The 21,756-nt window shown below is 36.0% G+C and overlaps 1 pseudogene; it reads right to left on the minus strand.

Moving 5' to 3' along the window:
• LOC110261402 overlaps positions 5,302-21,756 on the minus strand; it is a 33,593-nt pseudogene continuing 17,138 nt past the window's right edge.

Consider the following 21,756-nt stretch of genomic DNA (forward strand, 5'->3'; position numbering starts at 1 on the left):
GGGAACATGTTAGGGGAAAATCTTATTTAAAGAAAGGTGTGAAAAGAGCATAGGAAAACATTCATACTAAAAGAGGGGAGTTGTTCATCCTAAAGAAATAAGAGGAAGTAATCTATGGTTAAGAGAAACTTGTTGGACATATACTAAATTTTATTTGCAACCATGGCTCTTACTTGACCAGAAGACGTTTTTGATTTGCTTTATTCTAGGATAAAAAGAATATCAAAAAGTATGTCCAGAGGAATAAATTTTGTCTACATTCACACTAAACTACTTTATTCACTTCAATTCATCTGACTAGGGTAACTATATACATTTTTTGCCAGATCCAAGACACATCCAAGAGAGTAAATGATAGCATCATTAATAATCACATGGTAATCATATCAAAATAACAGCTGGACATCTAGATTGTTCTGATTAAATATGGACATATGGATATTCTATGTTCTTTATTGCCTCATGGTATCTGCAAACCTTATTTCCCCTTTTGTAATACACTATCCCACTGCTCCTAGTCTATCACCTAACTGTAGTCTATATCTTTCCATGATGCACTCATTTCCATACTACATGAGATATCCTAATATGATTTCTCAAAGCACACATAGTAACCCTACTATAGCATATATCATCTGTTATTTTAACCATTCCATCTATCTACTAGACAATATGAAACATGAAAGTGTATAGTTTTATTGCCATTATTACCTCCATGGCAAGGATAGAATTTAGCCTACCATAATTATTAGTCTACTGTAACATAGCTGGTACCTATTACTGAATCATGAATATATAAGCACTACCAAAGTCACAGTTAGTGGGGAATATTCAATTAGAAACATTCCTAGCACCTCCCTTGGGAGTAAGAATAACATGGTTATTTCTTATTTTTTTTTAAATAATGGTGGAGCTTTATTACTTAGAGAAAAACATCCAGATACACAGGTAATCCTAAAGGCTTTCAGGGGATCAAGGGTAAGGTTTAGAATATATACATATTTAACTAAAATTCCCCAAGTGATTCTTGATATGAATGAATTACATTATAAATTTTAAAATAAATTATATATTATAGACATTAAAATTTATACTTGAGTTATGACACTTACGAAGGTCCACTGGCAGGAACAATATGAATATATCTGTTACCTTTAGCTAACGAACAATAGGCTCGGAACTTAACTTGAACATAACAAAAATATGTTCATTTTTTTGGAACAATAGGCTCGGCAACTTAACTTGAACATAACAAAACAGATTCTATTATGATATGGTACTACTTTGAATCTGTTAGCAGTACCATATTCACAAAACACATGCTTCCAAAATTTCTGTCAGAACACTTAAAAATCACTTTATCATCATCATACATCAGTTTTAAAATTATAGATATCCATAATTTACTTACTTCTGATACTAAATGGCTGCCATTCTACTCTAGCTTTTTAGCTTGTAAGAGGAAAACAAACTTATAATGCACCTTACTCCAGCAAATTTCAAATTGAAAATGTTACCTGCTATGGCAATGAACTTGCTAGTACCACACACCATGTACAAAGAAAAACAGAGGCAAGAAATGTATGAAAAGAGAAAAACCTCCTTTTGTAGGCCCTCAAACTGAATGAAGTTCTAAAATGAAGAAATAATCTCTGACATTTACAATGGGATACCTGTATGTTCTTACTATGCAAATAAAATTGGTGGTATAAAGTGACATTAAAGTTTATCAATAGTCCACTCTCACCACAGTTATTCAATATAGTTTTGGAAGTCCTATACATGGCCATCAGAAAAGAAAAATAAATAAAATGAATACAAATTGGAAAAGAAGTAGTAAAACTGTCGCTGTTTGCAGATGACATGACTACTATACATAGAAAATCCTAAAGATGTTACCAGAAAGTTATTAGAGCTCATAAATGAATTTGGAAAAGTTGAAGGATACAAAGTAAATACACAGAAATCCTGTGCAATTCTATATACTAACAATGAAAGAACAGATGGAGAAATTAAGGAAATAATCCCATTTACCATCATGTGAAAGAAAATAAAATACCTAGGAATAAATCTACCTAAGGAGGCAAAAGGCCTGTACTCTGAAAACACTGATGAAAGAAATCAAATATGACATAGATGGAAAGATGAAGAATGCTCTTATGTTGGAAGAATCAATACTGTCAAAAATGACTATCCTACCTAAGGCAATCTACAGATTCAATGCAATCCCTATCATATTACCAATGATATTCTTCACAGAACTAGAACAAAATATTTAAATTTTTTTATGAAAACACAAAAGACCCTAAATAACCAAAGCAATCTTGAAAAAGAAAAACAGAACTGAAGGAATCAGGATTTTTCACTATACTACAAAGATAAAGTAATCAAAGCAGTACTGACACAAAAACAGAAACATAGAACAGTGGAATAGGATATAAAGCCCAGAAATAAACCCAAGGACCTATGATCACCTACACTATGAAAGAGGAGGCAAGAACATAAAATGAAAAAAGATAGTCTCTTTAACAAGTGGTGCTGGGAAAACTGGATAGTGACATGTAAAAGAATGAAATTAAAACATTATCTTACACCATGTACAAAAATAAAAATAGATCAAGGACCTAAATGTAAATGTGAGGCTTGATACAAAAAAACTCCTGAGGAAAACATAGGCAGAACACCCTTTGACATAAACCACAGCAATATTTTTTTGAATTTACCTTCTAGAGTAACAAAATTTTTTTTTTTTAAAAAAGTACCTTGTTAAATTTACAAGCTTTTGTACAGACAAGGAAACGAGAAACAAAACAAAAAGAAAACCCACAGAATGGGAGAAAATATTTGCAAACAAAGAAACTGACAAGGGATTAATCTCCAAAATATACAAACATCTCATGTAGCTTTACATTAAAAAAAAAAAAAATCAAAAAATGGGCAGAAGGTCTAAACAGACATTTCCCCAAAGAAGACAGACAGATGGCAAATAGGCCATCTGAAAAGATGCTTAATATCACTAATAACTAGAGAAATGCAAATCAAAACTACAACGAGGTATATCACCTCACACCAATCAAAATGGCAATTATCAAAAAGTCTACAAACAATAAGTGCTGGCGAGGGTGTGTAAGAAAAGGGAACCTTCCCACACTGTTAGTGGGAATGTAAACTGGTACACCACTGTGAAGGACAGTATGGAGGTTCCTTAAAAAGCTAAATTAGAACTACCATGTGACCCAGCAATTTCAATTCTAGGCATCCATCTGGAAAAAAACATAATTTGAAAACATACATGCACCCCAATATTCACTACAGCATTATTCACAATAGTTAAGACACATAAGCAACCTAAATGATGATGTACAGAAGAATGGATAAAGAAGATGTGGTACACATATTCAATAAAATATTACTCGGCCATTAAAAAGAATGAAATAATGCTATTTGCAACAATATGGATGGACCTAGAGATTATCATACTGAACTAAATAAGACAAATACAAATAACATATCACTTATATATGGAACCTAATAAAAATGATACAAAAGAACTTATAAAACAGAAACTAACAGATTTCAAAACAAATCTTATGGTTACCATAGGGGAAACCACAGGGGGAGGGAAGAATTGAGAGGGTGAGAATCGCACATACACACTACTGTGTAAAATAGATAATTAACAAGAACCTACTGTATAGCAAAGGGAAATCTATTCAATAGTATGTAATAACTTATATGAGGGAAAAGTGGATATATATACATATATGTATAACTGATTCACTTTGCTATACACCTGAAACTAATACAACACTGTAAGTTAACTACACTCCAATTTTTTTTTTTTAATCTGTCAATACTGAATTCTTCCTGAGTTCCCACTGGGGCTCAGCAGGTTAAGAAGCCAACTAGTATCCACGAGTGATCCCTGGCCTCACTCAGTGGGTTAAGGATTCTGAAACTACAAGCTGCTGCTCAGGTTGCAGATGTGGTTGGAATCTGGCATTGCTGAGGCTATGGCATACGTCGACATCTGATTTACCCCTAGCCTGGGAATTTCCATATGGTGCAGTTCTGACACTAAAAAGGCAAAAAAAAAAAAAAAATCTTCCTAGCATTACTCCTAGGTTAAACCGCAATTTTTCTTTTTTTTTTTTTTCTTTTTTTTGGGGGGGGGCTGGACATTCCCAGGCCAGGGATCAAAGGTTTAGATAAAGTAGGTTTTTAACATATAAATCTATTTTGGGATATAGCAATACAGCCTATACTATATGACAGTTCTATGACTTTTTCCCTATTAGATTTTTCATAAATGACTGAAATATTATTTCATCTCCATTTTTGCATACGAAGATAACTTGCTCCAAGTAATCTAGGTAGTAAATGGCTAGAATTTGAGCTGTAAAGCCATGCTCTGCTGTGTTTTAGATTTCTAGAATAAATCTAATTGTAAACAATTTTCTGTGTATGTTTGCATTTCATTTGCATCTCTCCTTAGGGGAATTAAGGGTGCTATTACCTTTGTTTTTCAGATATTAGAAATAGTTCTGGAGACAACCTGCCTAATGAATATATAACTTAATTTAACTAAGTCTTGATTCCAAATCCTTTAAATTTGACCTGAAAACTTCCCTTACTAGAATATCTTTTGATAGTTTCATATGATTGGCTATTTAGCATAATATTGGACTCTGTTGGTTATTTTACTTTCTGGCTCATCTCAAGTTGCAACCTGCTTGGGGACAGAAGTTGAAACACAAAACTAATTTAAAAATTGATAAATTTATAAGACATTGTTACTTTTTTACTGAGTTTAAAAAAAAACAGAGCTGTGAGTAAATTTAATTATATGGAAATTCAGGCAGGAACTGGAAAATTGAATTAGAAACTTTCAGAAAAAAACAAGTACAGATGTTTCTTTTCTTTAAAAAGCAACTATTTCTACTGCAATCTGATGCAACCATGGCTTCCTCTAACTTTTCTTTTTTTTTTTTTTTTAACAAAGAAGTGTATTTGCTCCCTAAACAGAAAAATCCAGTGAGCTGTACATCTGATATATACCTGATATTCTTGTACTACCTCTTTTTCACTGTTCCTTCTCATCTCCAAAAGAGCAATAAGGACAGGGTAGGAGTGACAGCATTTAGTTTTTCATGAAATATAATTATTAAAAGAGATTAATCCTGGAAATCATGCTTTTAGATGGTAGTCCTTAACATTTAAACATCAGGAAATGAAATATCCCACTATTAAACACAAACATAATCAACCTATATAAATATTGAAATTACTCACACTGTGAGGCCTCGAGTATACACCATTCTCTGTCTTCATCTCTTGAGAATGAATGATGGCTAAGTTTGAACCACCAGAAAGATTCTTTTTTTTTCATCACAGCTGAAGCCATTTTATAATGTAGACATTCCTTTTTCCTACTTTAAGTAATGAAAGTTCATTCTTCAGAATATGTTGTTCAACAACTAAAACATTCTCAGGGTTTGTCACTTTGTAATTTATACTGACTCCGCCTTCTGCTATCATGCGATACCCTCAGAAGTCATCTGGAATGGCATTTGCTTTGCAGCACACACCTAGAACGCTTGTTCCTGGATCAAGAACTAATTCAGAAAATGAAGCTTCTTTTAAAAAAACTCCTTTAACTCTTGATTAGACATGACCTCCAGTGCGTCTTTGCTGCTGCAATAAAGGGATTGTGTAGACCTTTTATCAGAACCCAGCCCTTCTTGTCCATGAACACGCTTTGCAACTTCTGCCGCAAGCCCTTTCTGAGGGCCCTGCTTTTCTGGCGCTTTGACATGAGGCTGCATTTTGTGGTCAAACTCTGGAAGGGGCAGACAAGTCAAGAGCTTCTTCCTACCAAACCAACTGACCGCTTGACAAAATAAATTGATACAATTCAAATGGAGATGTCTTATCTTTTGTCTAGCCAAACAGCACTGCCAGCAGACTTTCCCAGTTTTGCTCCACTGTAAATAAAGGAACAGAGATGCCAAATACACCTTCTCCTGTCAACTTGTGGATGAACTCCTATCCGGACGCTATCATGCCCAGCTGCAGATCCACCCAGCTATACCCGACATCCATAACGCGGAAACGTAGTAGAAATCATAGGCCTGAAGCACCTGGTATAAAACTCGGCAAAACTCATGCCTCTGAGGCTCTAGAGCCGAGTCTGCACACTCTGCCCGCTCAGGGCCTGTGCTAAAATGGCTGCCCGCTGCCGCTAGGAAATCCACCAGGTGCTGCTGCTTCTGGTACCACGCTGAGTTGTCCACCACTGTGAAGCTGCCCCAGGTCCTCCTGTTATTGAAGAGCTGCTAGCGTTCAGCCTCCAGGGCCTTGAGCTCTCGTTGAAGGGCGTGTCCGCTGCTTTGCATCCGCTCTGCGTCCAGCTCAAAGAGCTCCTGGGTACAGCAGGTCTGTCTCCGTGCAAAGCACAGCAGCACCTCCTCTCAGGCCAGCACTTTGCGGCCCGCTTGCCGGAAGTAAAACTGGCCCAGTAGCGCTTGCAGGTGCTGCGCAGCCGCAGTCAGCTACGGGGAAAAACCCCTAACAGATGGTTTGGGGGAAGTTGCCCGTCAAGCCGAGGTCGAAGAGCTCTGGAAGCATTGTCTTCTTTTCTCTCTTGGGAAAGAATTCCTTGGACAGACACCCCCCCCCACACACACACACACGCTTTCTGCTCCACCAGCAACCCCTGAACGCCCCAGGGGGCTTCACGCAGCCCCACGGGCAAGACTCTGGACTGGGCTGTGGTAGCAACAACCTACCAGGGCAAATGCACTGCAGTGCGCTGCCATCTTGGCGGCCACACGCGGGACTCAATTTCTATTTTTATATCCTTTTTGGGCACTTGAAAATAAACCATTTTAAGGTAGGAGAGCACTGTGGCACAGTGGGCTAATGATCCAGTTTGTTTCTGTGGCGTGGTCAGTTTGATCCCCAGCCCAATGCAGTGGGTTAAGGATACTGGAATGTCCCAACTTTGTGTAGATTCAATCCCTGGCCCGGGGAACTTCCATGAGATGATGGTACAGCAGAAAAAGAAAAAAAAAGCTTGCCTATCAGAACGATTTGAAAGCCTATTTCTAGTGTGAAGCAATTTTTTCTGCATTTCCCCAAAGTCCTAGGGAACGCCTAGAGAACCGGCTATTGTGCCAGCTACCCAGAGCACGTTTTTTATTTGGGTATCTAGTTCTAGAGGTTGGGCAACCACCTAACCTCCCCTCATCCTCATGCTAGGGATTTATGTGGATGTTAGCACCAATAGGTATGAAATAAAGAATGCTTAATTACAAAATAAACATTTAAAGATTCCCAAGAGAATGGGCTCAACTTTGGTTCTGGAATGATATCAGGAACATCACAAGGAAAGGATGACTGGTTTTAATTATGGGTAGGAGGTGGGGAAAGAATGAAAACTCCGTGCGCAGACTGGGATATGCCCGGTTTGAACTTCCCGCCATCACCAAGGGAGGAAGCAGGCAACTTTCCAACAACTTTCTTCAGCTGTGAAGTAAAAGGTGAAGGGGAAAGAAGGAGCTTGAAAGATGTTGGTGGTCAAACATCAAAACTGAAGTCTTTGTCTTTATTACAGTAAATGAAACTAATTCTGTTTTTAAGGTTTTTAAAGAATGAGATTAATGATCTCATTGATAGATATTTTGATAGGAATTAAGCATTACAGTATGACAGCAATGCCCCTACACAGTTTTCACAATGTGTGTGTTAAACTAACTTCACCTACACTGGTTTATTTAATCCTTGTTATAATTATGTCATGACCACATTATATAGCTTAGAAAATCAAAGCTCAGAAATATGTGATAAAGTCACAGGGAAGAACCAAGATGTTAACTCAAAGGGATTGATTTGCAAATCCTGTATACATTTACTTGCTCCAATTGCCCGTAGAACCATCTTGATTGAGTTCAAGACGTATATTTTCTCTTTTCAATTTAGGACATCTGAAGCCTCTCAATGTCTTCTACATTTTGGGGAAAGGGAACAGGTAAATTCAGTACTTCTTTTTAGTCCTTAATGCCACACTCTGACAAAGGTCCTAAGGAAGCTGAAGACCATCACATGAGGCAGTTCGTCTATACATATTTCTCAGAAGCAAGATCCTTTCACGACCTACCTTATTCAGTATCCCACTGATTTTTAAATGTTATGTAACCAGCCTATTTGCACCACATTATGGATAGGAAGGGCACACTATATTCTGCACCATTGCAAATCATACTTCTCATGCTATGCAATATTCATATTTGATTTCATAATTCTAATTTAGGAACACATTTCTTACCTTTGTTTCCATACCTGAGAGGTTTCTTAATGTGTAATTCCACTGAGCAAATACCCACTGATTCTATGTGCTCTTACAGTGTCATTAACATACAGTATACACAAACTTTTCAACTCTTCTCTGAACTGTACTAAAAATAAGTGCAGAGCAGTTATTATAATTATAGGGTAAATATAACAAATTGACATAATTAAAACCAGGGAAAATGGTGAGCACTTTGAAATATTAAAAAATTAATTCAAGACCCTTTCTTGTGGTTAAAAATTCTCCCTCCTTGGAAAAGCCAAATAGTAACCAAGAACTTAGAGGCAGAAAATCAAAAGTGACAAGACAACTTTCCTTTCTAGGGCAGGAAGAATGATACTGCAGCCAAATTTGAGACCTATGAGTGATCACTAGGTCCACATGAAAATGTATTTAAAATGACTCTTTTCATGCTGAGGTTTTCCTAATACTATACCTTGAAAAAGAGATTTGAAAGAAATGTTCTGATAAGAAAAGCAAGGGTAAAATCACACATTCACGTATAATTTTGCATCATTATCATTGAGTTTCCTGTGAAATAGTTGTTGGGCCTACTTATCTGGACAATTGTCTCAATTCTCTCAATTCTCACTTTTGCATTTAAAGAAAGATATAACATCCAGCCTCATTTTTCCAAGGATTTTTTTCCTAGGTAGCTTTGCTTTATGTTTTCGTGTAATTGGCATAGTGAAAAAAAAAAAAAAAAAAAAAAAAAAAAACACACACACACACTCTGGACTTTTTCTTCTCTTCTCTGAGACTTCTTTTTGGTGCATAATTTTTCTGTGTTCATTTTGGTTTTTCTGGAGTGAGAGAGAGAGAGACTGATAAAAATGCTTGATGGGTAGTTAGTATTTTATTTGACAGTGGTACATGAAACCTTCCTAAAGCTAAGTTTTATCAGTAGGGAGATGATTGCAGACCACTAATCTTTTCAGAAGACTTAGTTAAAGATTAATGTAAAGAGTATGTTATGACTAGTAACTAATGATTGTCTACTGTAACAAAGTTCCAGCATTCAGTAAAAGAATGTCTATGATTAAAAGGTATCTTGTCAAAAATAGCCTCAAATAGAGATCTTAAAAGACAAAGAGTAAGAAAGGAAGGAATGAGCAAACGAAGAAGATGAAGGCAAAACAATAGTAAACATTGGGGAGAAATGTACACAGATATGGGGAAACTTGAAACATGTATTTCTAATAGATAATGAGATTTGGACATAGATAAATGATGGCTATGATGAGCTTTTATTGCACATTTTTGTGCATAATTAAATATGATGAATATGATGAAGATTTGTTTCCTCCTTGTCCTCAGGGTCTCCCCTTGTCTTCTTATGGAGAGGCTGAAATAAATGGTGATCCATAATTTTTTTTAAAAAAGCATTCTCATTTGTCCACAACAGAATGTGAAGTTTTCCAGGAGGCTCATAACCCTGATTTATCATGACTACTACAGACTTTGTATTTAGTGTACACACCTGTGGAACAATTTTTTTTTAATTTTTAATATTTATAATGTGCTGTCATGGCAAGCTCCACAGCAGGCATCTCTGATCATAATGAGCTGAGCTGGGAAGACTTGGTGGAAGACTTTCTTTCACAGGACATTACATTTGTTGGTTTGTTTTAATGTTTCCCCCCGGTGTCTGCTTGGTTTTATATGTTTTTCCAAATCCAAAGAGTTGTGTTCCATAAATTCTTTCTACCAGAGGGTATGAGAAAAGGTGTTAGATATATAGGACTAGCATATATTGTGCCAAGGAGGAAATCTGCACATATCATAACTATGAAGGCTGATGATCAGTCATTGGCTATAAACCTTTATTTCATTCCCTGAAGGCCTGAAGAACCCAGGCATAATATTTAGGATTCTTCAATAACCTTTCATATTGGCATAGGGTTTAGTGATGTTTGTGGCTGTGAATGCTACTCATCTCATTTAATAATCTATTCTTTCCTAAAAAAACTGAAAGAAAGTATGAAGAATAATGAGGAAAGAAGTTAAAGGGAATAATGAGTAAATGGGAGAAGAGTAAGAAAGAACAAATGAAAAGGAAAATTATATAGCCTAATGAGTCCTTTAGCAATTCAGTCAACAGTTACAATAACCATAGGATATAAGAACTATTATTTTTATAATACAGATGAGAAGTTGAGTTGAGAGGCTAAATGTTTAATTTTTCTCATAGTGGCATGAATTATAAAACAGTAGGAAAGGTCCCAGCAATCAAGCTTTTTATAAAAAAAAAATACATGGACCTTTCCACTTTATCTCATAGTAGATCATGGAAACCCACAGTGAGTGTGAGTCAAGAGCCAGCAACTGCCTCAGGAATCCCTCTGTAGTCCTCAGGCAAAAGAATGTCTCTTCCATATTTTGGGATCAACGGTATATGTATCCAACTTAGGAGGTAGTAAAAGGGACTAGGACATGTTCTGGAAGTTTCTGTATAGAGTTCAGCAGAATTATTGTTTAGCATCAGTTATCTTAGAATTGATTTTTACTCTGTTTTGAGTTTAAAATTAAAGTTATTATATAATACAAATGGAAAATACCTCAATAACACATGAAATGAAATAAACCTTGAGCTCAGGCTTATCCTTTACATATGAAAAGAAAACTTTGCAAATTGAGAAGAAAACAATTCTCATTTTTAAATTTTTTTTCTGTACTATTCCTAAATTAAGTTGCTTAAAATAATTTTGAAGGACCAAAATTATTCTGAATAAACATTTTGCCAGAAATTATTTACATTCTTCAATTTCTTCCTTTAATTTTGAAAGCAACCTGTAAGAAAACTTAAGCTTGTCCAAATAATCACATAATTTACTTCACTGTTTCTGTAGTTCTAAGTTTAGACTGTTTTATTTAATCTGTAGTTCACTGTCTCAAATTATCTCAAAGTCAGGCTTCATGCTTTAGAAGAACAGAGCAGTTGTGGATGGTTTTCCTAGCAACACTCTACTGTCTTTTTGGAGCCACAGAATTTACTAAGGAAGACAGACAATCCCTCTGAGTCCAGATGTAAAATAAAAATAAAAACAAAAATAAGTTATGAAAACATAATCTGAGAATACAGAAGTTATAGTGGTAGCACAAATTAATTTCCAAGATGTACCAACATTCTGTTACAGATGGATAAAGGACAATATAGAGGGCTAAAAAAAAGAATGAACGGTGAAAGCATTATCATGGAGATTGAGAACCATGCAGTAGAGTTGGAAACAGCCAAATACATATAGTTGTGTAATTCAACTTACAGAATGTGCAAGCAAAAGATAAAAATTACCAAAGAAGAATAAAAAGACAAGAAAGAAAGAGCACAAAGAAAAGTGTAGAAACTAATAATTACTTTTAGTGAAAACTACATAGCCCTGGTAGGAACTAAATACCATATAGTAGCAGTAGGAGTTCATAAATTCTCTTGCATTAGCATATAAAGATCCCAGACACTAACACAAAAAAACACCTAGAGGCATACTAGGACTGCAAAAGTAAGATATTATAGCTAGTGTAAACAAAAGAATATGTACTAACTCTCTGTTATGGGAAAATTGATGGTTCAAACTGAATGTATATGTTTATAACAATATTTTTATAAATCCTGATTATAATTAATCATTATTATGTAATATTAATCTAAGCAAACCTAAAAATGAAAACATAAATATGTTTTTACGTAAGAAACAAAATAAAAGCAATTATATAAAAAAAGCATCTAAATCCATAGATGCTTACCTACTTCTAGTCACGGAACACAGATGAAGAACCACTGATTGGGTCCCCTGAGCTCAAGTCTACCACAGGCAGGACAGTAAAGAAACTCACAATAGCATCTCAAGAGGCAACAATGATGAAATGACAAGACCACTGGCCACTGCGATAAGAAAATGAGAACTCATCTCAGATTTTTTCACAAGCTAGCTGTGACACAGGGGGCTATTCCTTCATTCTCTGATTCTCTGCTTCTTGAAGAACAGAAGAGAGTGTTACTATTTTTATAAAAGTTTATTTTTATTACAGGCAAGAACATATCAAAATAAAAGTGATTTTAATTATCCTAAGCTAAATACACAAAGCCACATTTTGCTAGAGAGGCTTAAAAATTTTACCCCAGGACAAAACAGCAATAGGATGCTGCAACTTTTAAAAGACTAGTGGTAACTCATCTTAAAGGATGCTTAGTTGCTTTTGCCTTTGAAGCTCCTATGCCAACTTATTTTCTCCATATTTTACATAATGTTTAAATCAATCAAAAATATTAGAAAATGGATTTTTTTTGGCAGTGCCCACGGCATGTGGAAGTTCCTGGGCCAGGTATCGAACCTGCACCACAACAGTGACACCAGATCCTTAACCTGCTGAACCACCAGGGAATTCCAAAAAATAGATTTTTAATACCTGTATGTAAGACATAAATATGAAATTCTCCCACTCTTATCTTTATCATGATTTCCAGTTAAAGTTCCAAATCCTTCCCAAGACCTACCAGGCCTCCTTAACATTGTCCAAGACTACCCCTCTAATATCACTTCATGCCCTCTTCCCCTTACTTCCTGTGTTGTCACATTACTCTCCTTTTCTTCCCCAAACAGGAACCTATATTGTTGTTTATGGGATTTTGCACTAATGTACTGCTTAGCTCTTCTTCCATCATATCTAACAGGAATTTTTTTTTTCAATCCATACAATCTCTGTGGGTGCTATGAATGCCATAAAACCTGGCATCCATACTATGTCTATAGTCAATAAAAATTAGCAATTAAAACTTCCTTGGTAGAATTTTTAAATTTATTATTAATGGTAAAATACAAAGCTGGAAAATTGAGGATCTCATGTTACGTGGAAACTATGATGATTTTCATTAAAAAGAAGCCCTTGTAAATCACAAATATTAGAAGCTTCTGTCATTTTCCCATCTGTGAGTATATTAGATGATCTGATATATAGTAATGGGGGAAAAGAAGCCAAATTTATTTTTCTTTCTTATTGTCGTTTTTGTTGATTTTTGTTCTTTTGAACACACATTGCTTGAGGTAGTTCAGAGTTGTATGTTGGACTTGGGGCCTGCCTACAAATCCATTTTCAGGAGCTTTTCCAATCTGAAGCAGAGAAGTTGAAAGAGGCAGATGGAGAGTAAGATATAGTAGAATAGGAACAGATAGGAGAACAGGTCAAATAGAGATGAATATTTAAATTCCTGTCAAAGTTAGAGAATCATGGGGACACTGTGGAGGACAATATATGGGTTCTGCAAATGTTCAGGATTACCAAGGATTTTCCAATTGCAGAAAAAAGTTTGTTAATATATATTTATATATTACTATATAAATACTATATAGTAATAATAATATATAGATAATATTTTAGTACTACATTTGTATTATATATACATAAAGAATAGTTTGCGAATGACATTCTTAGTTTAAAAAACTGTCAGTTCTGTATATCTTTTATGTAATTATGAAAAACAAATATTAGCATAAATATGTAAATGTTATACTAATGGCATCAAAAAGTACATTTACTATACTTTCTTTAGAAATCAGAGCTCTCACACCGCTGAATCCAAATGGCTTACAGACTCATTCTCTGTTTTGGCAGTGTAAAAGTCATCTGAAGCAAAAGAGAGATTTGCTGAAAATTTTGAATTTTTGAATTTTTGAATTATTATTGATAATTAAGATAATAAATATTTAATTATCTTAAATATTTTTTATCCTGATTGCTTCTGTAAGAACACATGCTTTATGAACTCTCTGGCAAACTTACCAAACACAGATTTTTTTAAATAAGGTATAGTTTCAAAGCTATGTATGAGTTCATGTGTGCATATATGTGTGTTTATTCCCAAATTGTTATTTGTTTCTCTGTGAATCTTGGGGAAAACATCATTTTTTACTGTAAAATATCTTTCTCAAATTCTTCAACCTATGATGCCTTATACATGTCCAATTCAGTGCTTTAAAAACTGAAGTTTCACTCTTATTCTAATATACTTTTCTGAGACAGTTGATTAAGAGGTTTGGACTGTCAGCTAGAACTCATTAGATGCCTGTGGCCATAGTCTAAAGCCATGGTTCCATAATAAAAAATATCAGCCGTGTTTCCAGCACAGATGGTTGTAGAAATTGACATTTTAACATGGCAATAAGATTACCACTCAATGGGTTGCCAGTTTCTACATTCTCCAAAGTGTATTATTATATCCAGTGTATCCTATTTAAAACATGAATAACTCAAAACTGATTAAAATTATACCTATTTCATTCACTCTTTTCTTCTAAATCTCAACATGGTCAGTTATACAAGCATCCAGTTTACTGTAGGTATTACATTAGGTATTGATGATACCAGGATGAATAAAAAAACCACCCATTTATGTGGCCCATAAAAAACTTGGGTCTTAAAAATAGAATAAAACATAGAAAGATATAAACAATAACGACAATTAAGTGTTACATTAGCATGAAAGAGCACAGAGGAAGGAGTGCCCAGTTATCGCTAGGAGAGGAAGTACTATAGATTTCTTCAGTTACAAAAGACTCTTTTTATTAAATTTAATCTAATTTCCCATAAATACATGCCTTTCCAGTGATGAGCTCCAATAGTTTGCTCAGACTTGAAACTGTAACTTCTGTTTTCTACACACACACACACACTCACACACTCACTGCCTGAATCCCTCCTAACCTCTCTTTCTCTCCCTTTTTCTTTTCATCCCAGGATGATTGGTCCAGTTCTTGAAGGTACTTTTCTGCTACAGATTATTTCACACTCTAGCTCTTACTATTTCTAAGTAGCTCACCAAAGAGTTCAAAAAGTCATGCTCTCTAACTTTAAATAGTTCTTGCCTAAAGAAGGAAACATACATATGGATACACAAATACAGTAGATGTAAGGGAAGTACTATTTTGGCAATATGCAGAGTCCTGTTGTAGTCTAAAGGCTAGACTGAGTGGCTCTATGGGGAGATGTAGGCTGGAGGAGATGGCATTTAAGACGAATGTTGGACAGGTATGGAAAAATGGCAACTTATGCCTCATCGATGTGCTACATACTAACAGACTGAAATACACTGCACATCAAATATTGCTGTTACTACACTGTACACTGCCCCCTTCCTACCCCTTACAGTGGTTGGCCTCTGTTTAAGTAGATCCAAACTTCCAAAATCTCAACTATTGTCCTCTACAGTACATTTTGCTGAAGTTCCAACCTCATGTCAATTGCTCAAACTATCACTGGTATCAGCCTCATTTTATTTTTTAGCTCCTCTCTCTGGTTAGGTATAGACACAAATTTAAAGAGTTAACAATCATTAGGAAGCAAACAAAAATACTTACTCATAACTTCAGTGAAAATCTTGAGGAGAAGATTCTTTTAGTGTAGCCATGGAGGTTAATTGAGCTCAAAATAGAATTTATGTCCACTGTCTCCTTTGTTCTCTCCAGTATCATGGGTTCTGAAGGATCACTGTGTTGCCAGAATGTTTCGCCTCCAGGTTTTGGAATGTGATTTCCTTTTTTTCAATGGAAGACTTTTACACAAGTTCTGAAAGGCGAAAAGGGAAGCAGAAATCATCAATCTTTCTGCAGCAGTGACAAGCAGCCACATGGGCTTCCACAGATTTTTTTTTTTTTTTTTTTTTTTTGCGACTAGAGTGCCTTTGCAAATTATTTGCCTTGGTGCTGCAAACAACTGTATAGGTGGGATTTCTTGTAGTTCTTGATCTGGGCAGCAATGGAAAATAATGTGGCAAAAGTAGCTTACTGGTGTCCTGAGAGCTAGTGATGAGTGGCAAAACTGACAGCTTATAGCATCTTCACTCTGACTTTTATTTCTCCATCTTAGTTTTGTAAGCATCTCTTTTTCTGATCAGATATTATCCTGTTCGAAATGTCTAGAAGGGATTATATTTCCCTTTGTAAACCCTGAGTATGTTATTACAACACTGTCTAAAAATGAATTCACCTCTATTTTAGTTACAGTATACAAATTCACTTTAAAAAAAATATTCAGAATTTCATTAAGGCAACTTCTGTAGATATATGGAATATGTCATGTGCAAATGTTTATTTATATTTGGGGTCATTTATAAATAGATAAAAATGTTATATTGATGGCTTAAGTATCATTTCTACATTGATCCAACCATGATTTCTGTTATAGACCTCTATTTTTCAATTATTATCTAGTAACTCCCCCATGAAATGACAAAACACCTCAAGCTCATATGGCCCAAACTGAACGCAATGATTGCCACCTATGTACACACTTGTATAAGTCCAAACTCTAGGCTTTATCATCTTAATTACTGAGAGCCAAGCATTTAGATCTGGATGTCTGTTTAGGTTTAAGATATGCCTGGGCGCACATATACCCCCCGCCCCCCACACCCACTGAAAAACACATGTGCAGAATTGCATATTTAATGGAAAGTTGCGTCTTTCAAAATCACAAATGAAATAGACATTAATTTCTGTTGTTTATCTATCATGCATGGAAAGTAAATACAGTAAATGCTAAGAAGAAAAAGATAATTGATTAGCCCTTCCTTTCTTTTCTAGTTATCTCTGGAGAAGGCAACAAAAGTTCCATGGTTTTCTTACACTGACTTAAATCTACCTAGAACAAAATGACCTCTTACTCAGGACATAACCTCATGGACACTTGGCATAGCCTCTCAGTGATAATAAAATTCACTGGCTTCTCTAGTTTAGGTATCATCACAGCTTTTAATAAACTTTATTATGCTGTTTCTTAATTCACCAGCCTTATTTCTCTTTCTTACTCAACAAGAACAAGAATTTCCTGTTCTCTCTCATCCCTCATTCTGGAGCTTTCCCTTCCCTTTCTCTAGGTTTTCTGGTGAGGGACTTTGCTGTGGAAGATAAGCACCCATGCTCTGGAGTGAAACACCTGGTTTCAAATTCCAGCTCTGTCAACTCCTGATTTTGCAGAATTTGCTTAACCATACTGTTCAGTTGCCTCCCTTGTCAGACAGAAAATGATAGCACCTACACATATGGTTGCTGTAAAGACCAAATGATACAAAACATTCACAAAAGAAAACATACAAGAAAAGTTATCTATTGTTGAGACAGCTATAATACTTGCAAATTTAATTTTTGTTTTCAAAAAATATTGTTAGATATACTATTTAAGTTATCTAATGATGCATGAAAATACATATGAACTAAAATCTTAAAACTTAAAGTAACAAACATTTCATTATTTTCATATATTTCTGTTAGTTATGAATTGACCAAGAGTATAACATAGAGGACTTTTCTCTCCCTCAAAATATCTGCAGACTCAGCTGGAAATACTCAAAGGCTAAAGATGGGTCAGTAGTAAGAACTGGACTCATTACATGTCTGATAGCTGATGATGGCTGTTCACTGCAGTGTTGGCTGCCACTATCAACCAGAAAATTTGTGTATAATTGCTTGGGCTTTCTATAAAATGGTGACTGGTTACAAACATGAGAGTTGCAAGAAAACAAAGCAGAAGTGGAGCGAATTAAAAAAAAAAAAAAAACTTGCATTGAAACTGTATAGTATCTATTAGCTGTTGAGGTAGTTTTAAAGTCCTGCCCATATTTAAGAAGAGATGAAATCAACCCTAAATCCATTGAATTACATTATCTCTGACCTATAAACTATTAGATAATGTTAGAGATAAGAGGCATCGCTTTCTTACATATCACTTTTACAGATAAGTTTAGCATTTCACTGTCATATGATGTCTATGATTTTGTTGCAGTAATAGCACTCAGCAGTAGCCGTCACTAGTTCCTTTCCTATGTCAATGACCACCATTAATTCCTTTCTATATTTGTGTAGATGGAAAGGTAGATTCTCCCTTCAATCTTGTTTTATCCTGTCACTGCTTACCAAATAGAATGTGGCGATATGATATCCTGGGACTTCTGAGTCCAGGCTGTATGCCAACTGGTAGCTTCCTCTCCCTTCCTCTTAAAATTATTTGCAATTAAGCAAGAGACCTGAGCTATCCGGGTTTTAGCCCTAGCTGACATTACATATAGCAGACAGACCACCAACTGGACCTCCCTTAGTCAACTGACAGAACAATAAGAGGTAGAAAATGGTTCTTGTTTTGAGTCACTAAAAGGTTTAAATTATGGCAGCTAGCAGGTCTGATATTCATGGGCTATGCTAGCAGGCTAGAAATTCAAGTAAGTTGACATTGTACACAGCCTTGAGTCTGAAATCTGCAGAGCAGTCCAGCAGGCCAGAATCTCAGGTAGGTTTTATATGTTGCAAACTTTAGGCAGAATTGCTTTTTCTTTAGGAAATCTGTCTTAAGACCTTAACTTAACTGGGTGAAGCTAACCCGCATTACAGATGGTAATCTTTATTCAAAATTTACTGATTTGGAGTTCCCGTCGTGGCATAGTGGTTAATGAATCCGACTAGGAACCATGAGGTTGCGGGTTCGATCCCTGCCCTTGCTCAGTGTGTTAAGGATCCGGCGTTGCTGTGACCTGTGGTGTAGGTTGCAGACGAGGCTCGGATCCCGCGTTGCTGTGGCTCTGGCATGGGCCAGTGGCTACAGCTCCGATTGGACCCCTAGCCTGGGAACCTCCATATGCCACGGGAGCGGCCCAAGAAATAGCAAAAAGACCAAAAAAAAAAAAAAAAAAAAAAAAAAAACCCAAAAAAACAAACAAACAAAAAAAACCCAAAATTTACTGATTTAAGGAGTTCCCTGGTGGCTCAGTGATCTAGCGTTGTCCCCGCCATGGCTTTGGTTACAGCGGTGGTATGCATATTGATCCTTGGCCGGGGAACTTCCTCATGCCCTGAGCATGGCCTAAAAAAAAGTCTAGTATTTAAATGCTAATCACATTTAAAGAATACCTTCACAGTAGCATCTAGACTGGTTTGACCAAACAACTGGCACCATAGTCTAGCCAAGTTGACATGTTAAATTAATCATCATGGTTCAAAAAAATATACCTAATGAAATTGATACTTTGGTAATAGATTTCCAGATCAAATAATGAAACTGTCAACTGGCTTCACTTAGCAATATGTAAGTTATAGATGGGAGAGTTGAACTACGAAAGGGACTATTCTGTATTCAGGACACAGAGAAATATTTCTCACCAAGGATATACTAAGATGGAAAGTTAAACTACGTATCATTAACAGTTTCTCCAGCCCACAAGATAGTTTCCAAAAATAAGTTAATTAATGGTTTATTTAAAGCTTGGGGTCAAAGATAAAATCCTATTCCAAAGCTTTTCCTGTAAATGGTAGCCTCAGATATAGGAGCAGATGAACGATATGCCAGTAAGAACCGTTGTTGAAATCTTGGAAATATTTAACAGTTTGCCTTATAGAGCCTCTCTTCCAGACAGAAATATTTCTAAGGATTCTATGATTATTTTTCTGTAGCACCCTGTATCAGTCTAAAATAGAAAGAGGGTACTCTCTCAAATACACTTCTGATTGAGATTTTTGTCTAAGTAGACTTATTATAATTTAATATCCTTTTTTTCATATGCCTGTTGGCTATCTGTTTGTTTTCTTGGTTCCTGGGGGGGATAGGGAAAGAAGCGGGAGGTATGGGCATTTCCGGGGTTGGGGGATGCAAGCTGTTATATCTGGAATGAATGGGCAATGGGATCCTACTGTACAGCATAGGGAAATGTGTGTGATTAGGACACTTCTTTCGTCAACAGAACTTGAAACACTGTAAACCAATATATTTTATTTTATTTTATTTTATTTTATTATTATTATTATTTTGCTTTTTAGGGTTGCATCTGTGGCATATGGAGGTTCCCAGGCTAGGGGTCAAATCAGGGCTGCAGCGGCTGGCCTAAACCACAGCCATGGCAACATGGGATCCCCAGCCGCTTCTCTGACCTACCCCGTAGTTCACAGCAAAACTGGATCCCCCACCCTCTGAATAAAGCCAGGAATCAAACCTGCCCCCTTGTGGATACTAGTCATATTCATTTCCACAGCGCCAAAACAGGAACTCCTCAAATATATTTTAATAATAATAAAAAATTAATATTCAGGAAGATCTCAAGAATTTTTAAAGAATTATATCATCTCTGACTAAAAGGAACATTGTTCATTAAACAGGAGGTCACTGGATCGCAATCACCCTATCAGCAGACAGAGAAAGCTACTTATTGGCAAACAGATCATTTCTAGTGGGAAATAAAGAGTGAATCAGTGGGAAGAGTCAAAATTCCAGAGGAAATGAGTTCTCACTGTGCTGCAATGGGATTGGTGGCCCCAGAATACAGGCAGCCACAGGACTCAGGCTCGATTCCCAGCTCCTGTGTATGTTGCAACTGTGGCTTGGATCTGATTCCTGGACTGGGAATTCCATAAGCCACAGGGTGACCAAAAATTTAAAAAAAAAATTCCAGAGGGAAGTGTTAACAGCCATTGAGAACTATTCCTGGGAAGAAGTGAATCCCAAGCAAATAACAGTTCCTGCCTCTGGAGTTGGAGGAAATAGTAGTCTGTGCCCAGTTTGATTTCAAAATTTCTATGTACCATTAACTATATTGTGTCTTCTATTTTCCCTCTTTGTGAACTGGCATGTCCACTGTGATTATGCTTTATCACCACTATAAAGTGGATATCTTCAAGGGAAGATAACTTGTCTCTGCAAATGGGAAAATGCATCTGAGAAGCTGCTTCCATAGTGCTACATCTGAGAAGCTCCATCTATATTTGCTGATAATATCCTGTACTGTGAGCCAATGATTTAATTAATATCATGTTTGAGTATGTTCTGCATACAAGAGGCATGTGGCTATTGCTGCCAGAAGGTGATAGAGTTGGTCTCTTACTATAAATTCCTCCCCTCCGTGCATGAAAACCCACATTCAAGAAATGGAGATTGTTTCTTCTCCTCTTGAATATGGCCTGACTCTGTGACTGCTTTGGCTAGCAGAATATGAGAGAAGTCTAATTCTGGAATTCCTCATTCCAAACTTTTCTTCCTCTAAGACTCCAAATGCCTATGATATGTGCTCAAGCCACATTGAATAGTGGCATGAAGACTATAGTAGGTTTCCCATATGTTAATTTTTAAAAATGCCATGATGAAATAGCCAATGCCAAAGGTCTCTGTAAGTAAGACTGTTCTGTTTTGCTTCTATAGCCCATTCAGGTAACCATGATCACCTTGTCTTTGATCAACAAGTACTGCCACTTGGCTTCTGCCACTCTAGGATTCTATCATTCTCACAGCATTTAGGGATCCCACTTCAAATGTAGATGTTACCACTAATTTTTGTCTTAAAAGAAGGATCACCACAAAGAGCTTTAGTGATAATGAGTCTTCTCTTACAAGTGTATTTATTCTCATAGTCTAGGTAAAAAATGTGTTCTTGACCTTTCCAA

The sequence above is a fragment of the Sus scrofa genome, chromosome 6 (genome assembly GCF_000003025.6).
Source record: "Sus scrofa isolate TJ Tabasco breed Duroc chromosome 6, Sscrofa11.1, whole genome shotgun sequence".
Taxonomy (NCBI): domain Eukaryota; kingdom Metazoa; phylum Chordata; class Mammalia; order Artiodactyla; family Suidae; genus Sus; species Sus scrofa.